We start from the raw sequence: 4,217 nt of genomic DNA on the forward strand, positions 1-4,217 counted from the left end.
AAATAAAAAATTAAAACGAAGCCTAAGTATAAAGTGGCTTTTGCATCTGCTTGTGGTAGATTTCCGTTGCTGTGATAAAATACCTGAGATTAGAAGGTTATAAAGGAAGAAGGTTCAGCCGGGGGTTACTTTACTTCATTGCTTTGGGGCCAGAGAGAAGGTAGGAAACACGTAGTTGGACAAAGCTGCTTTCCTCATAGAGAGGAAGCAAAGAGGAAGCTGGGGCAGGCCCCCCAGTAGCTCCTTCAAGGATACTCCTCAGGACCTACTTCTTCCAGCTACGCCCCACCTCCTGAAGCGCCCTCTGGCCATGGTCGTGCCACCAGTTGGCGAACAAAGCTTCAATGGGTGAACATCTCCCATCCCAATCATGTCTTTGCTTCAAAGTAATATTGTGTTTTCTAGAACGGTGTTTGGAACCAGAAGGACGGAGATGGAGATTCAAATTTAGTCACTTACTTGTTTCCTTGTCAAGTGGGTGATTTGGGGGCAAACTCATTTAAGATTTCAGAATTTGGGGTTCCTTACTTACAAAGGGGGGTGGTGGAGCCCCAATCCTCCTTAACGAAGGCGACATAGGCATCCGTGTGGCCCTCCATGCTGGGCACCTAGGAGAACATGCAAGCATTGCTTCATACACCACAGTGGCCCTGTGAGGATGGACTCTTCTCTCCGGCTTGTGTGTGCAGTGTGCGTGCGTGCGCATGGAGACCAGAGCCTGATGTCCTGTGTCTTCTTTGACCACCCCACATCTCCGGTGGCACTTAGGTGCCAACATCTTCAGGCTCTTCTCCCACCCTTGTATCCTCCTGGTGAGGTGGTAGGGACCCCATGGCCAGGTCCCCAGTGCTGGCGTTTGGCTTCCTGAGTTCCCAGGTCACATTGTTATTCTGATTGGCTCAGTGTGAAGGAATCTGCTTTGGTGTGCATCTCAGATTTGCCTTATTAACATATCATCCATAGTTTCACCGTACTTGTATACAAACCAGACTATGGTTAACTTAATATTTTGTTAACATAAAGCTGTATACCTTTAGTTATATGTCACTATGGTAAACCGAGAGCTGACATCTTGTTCTATAAGTAAGCTTAACTAGGAAAGCACTGGAGGCATTATTAGATGGTGGTAGCCCAGGACCCACCCCTTTCTAAATGGGGGTGTACAGGAGCAGAGGTGAGCTCCCCCACAGCCTTCCCCTCATCTTTAAGGGTAACTCCCTCAGAGCTGGCCTGGGTCTAGTGAATGCATCTGGACTGCAGCTGGACTCCTGGAGAACTGCTTCATGGGAATGAGGAGAGTGAGAGGACCCACACTGGCCACCTCACCTCCGCATTCGGCTCTTCTCATAGGCTGTACGAACAGGGCAAAGGTCATGCTTAGAGCAGCGGTTCTTTTTTTTTTTATTTTATGTATGAGTACACTGTCACTCTCTTCAGACACACTTATTCAGAAGAGGGCACCAGATCTCATCACAGATGGTTGTGAGCCACCATGTGGTTACTGGGAATTGAACTCAGGACCTCTGGAAGAGCAATCAGAGCTCTTAACCGCTAAGCCATCTCTCCAGCCCTAGAGCAGCGGTTCTTAACCTGTGGGTCGGGACCACCTCAGAGGTCAAAAAACCCTTTCACAGGGTCCCCTGAGACCATCCGAAAACACAGATATTTGTAGTACAGTTTATAACAGTTATGAAGTAGCAATGAAAATAATTTTATGGTTGGGAGTCCCCACAACACAAGTGTAGGAGAAACAGCAACGGCCACCTCTACACTGCAAAGGCATCTCCTGCTGGAGGACCTAATTGAGGACTGCCTGAGAGACCAAGGGTTACTGATGCAGACAGTGTCAGCCAATCGAGAACTGCTGTTTCGAAGAGATGCTCTCTAGGGACCAAAGGGGCCCGGGCGATGGTATTAAAGGAGATTGCAGCAGTGCTTGGGTGAGCTTGCCGCTGCTCACCTGCTGTTTCTCACCTGCTCTGAGTCTGTGGTACCTCACCTCTAACCCTCAAGGACAGATAGTATCACACAGTGAGTAGTCCAGGGCACGGGAAGCACACGAGGAACTGTATTAAAGGGTTATAGCATAAGGAAGCACTAGGAAGGTTGAAAACCACAGGTTTAGAGAGAGAACATCTCAGGGCTTTGCAGTGAGGGACCTTTTAGGGAGACATAGAAAGTGTTAGCCATGAATAAAATACCTGTGAACGGGACTACACACATGCACACACACAAAGATGTACCCAGACATGTACACATGCATGGACACAGGTACATACATACGCATGCACACAGGCGTACACACATGCACACACAGTATACACATATACACATTTACAGATACATGTACACACATACACACGTGTACACAGAGAGATGTACCCAGACATGTATACATGCATGGACACAGGTACATACATACGCATGCACACAGGTGTACACACATGCAGACACACTGGTTTACATATACACATGTATACACACATACACACATGTACACACTTCAGGTCCACTAAAATGATTGACTAAACAGACTGACAATTCTCAGTATTAGTTAGGATGTGAAATATTGCGGACTCTCACGTGCTGCTTTGAGGGTCATAAATTCAAACACTTTAAGAAACAGTCCTCTCTTCAAGATCCCCGCCCCCTCTATCTCTATATATCTCCTGGTCCAGTGTTTTCTTTCCTTAGGCATCTTCAACAAAATTACACATGTCTGTGCACCAAAGACACAAACTAACTCAACAAGCTCAAAGTACACTTTATCCATGATCAGCAACAGTTTCCATTTTGAATGAGTTTATTGAGAGGGAGCAAGAAAGAGAGGGAGAGGGAGAGGGAGAGACAGAGACCAGGGAGGGGGCATCGCCAAATCACATGCCCAAATCATTCATCAGGAAATAAGCCCCTTTAAGGCAGCAGCTGGGAGAAGCAGAAGCCCAGAGAGTCTCCACAGGTGAGGCATCAAAGTAAAAGAACAAACAGCAAGAGAGAGAGAGAGAGAGGGAGAGAGAGAGAGAGAGAGAGAGAGAGAGAGAGAGAGAGAGAGAGAGAGAGAGAACTCCAAGACATCTGCCAGAAACCAACTGGGGCGATTGAGGCACCAGCTGGAGTCCCTGACTGAGCCTTCTCTCCACGACAGAGCCGGCAGCTTCTCCTTCCCACTGCGGGTCATAGAATAGACACTGGTGACTGCTGCCAGGGCTGGAGACCTGCCAGCTTCTCTCAAGGGCACCGGGGTCTCTTGGGCTGTTTTATTGTTCTCGTTGCCTGCTGTTATGGAGTTGGGGGCAGCCCATCCCCAGACAAAGGCCTCTGCTGCAGGAAGGACACTGTGAGACAACACACTGGGGTCTGAAATCAGCCCCCCTTCCAGAGAAGTTTCCGAGAGCTCAAAGAGTCCCTAGGAGTTTATGTCTAAGGAGGATGAAGTCAGTTCCAACCCCCACAATGAGACAGACCACAAATACCTGGTGAGCAGAGGGAGGCGTAGAGGAGCCTTGCAAGTCAACGCAAAACCAGCTAATACGAATATAAACATAAAGCCATTACTATGAAGGTTAAAATTGGCAAGGTCATGTAGTCACAGATATCAATAACAGGCTGTCCTTGGGAAGGATGGCGGAGGGAGGAAGGCCCGGTGTAGCAGTGCTTTTGGACCCTTTCTTTCCTTTCTGCATTTTATTTATTGATTTTTTTAACTTATGATGCAGACTGCCCTTGGACATGGAGGTGGTTGAAAACAGCCTTGAGCTCCTGGTCTTGCCTCAGCCTCCCAAGGGCTGGGATTGTTGCTTGTGATCCGGGTTTGGCTGTTCAGGTGAACTCACCCTGTGATGACCTGTGTGGGGTCTGTGACTTTCCCACTTGCCCGTGTGTGTGATGCTTCAGTGAAATACGTCGCCTGGAAAGGATAAATGTTGGAAAAATAAGCTTGCTCGAGCCGGTTCTCCTGGACCAAGGATTGTGCCGGGAAACTGAGTGAGTTGATGAGGAGCCCTGACATAGACTGCACATATGTGTGTGTGTGTGTGTGTGTGTGTGTGTGTGTGTTTATGCTCAAGAGCATAGGTATGTGTTTGTGTTTATGGATATGTGTTTATGTGTGTACATCAGTGGGTGTATGTTTGTGTGTATTGTGTATATGTGTGTGTGAGTATGTATGTATGGTGTGTGTATGTGTGTGTATGTGTATATATATGTGTGTATGGTAT

This window comes from Rattus norvegicus, chromosome 3, assembly GCF_021556685.1.
Source record: "Rattus norvegicus strain SHRSP/BbbUtx chromosome 3, alternate assembly SHRSP_T2T, whole genome shotgun sequence".
In the NCBI taxonomy this organism is placed as follows: domain Eukaryota; kingdom Metazoa; phylum Chordata; class Mammalia; order Rodentia; family Muridae; genus Rattus; species Rattus norvegicus.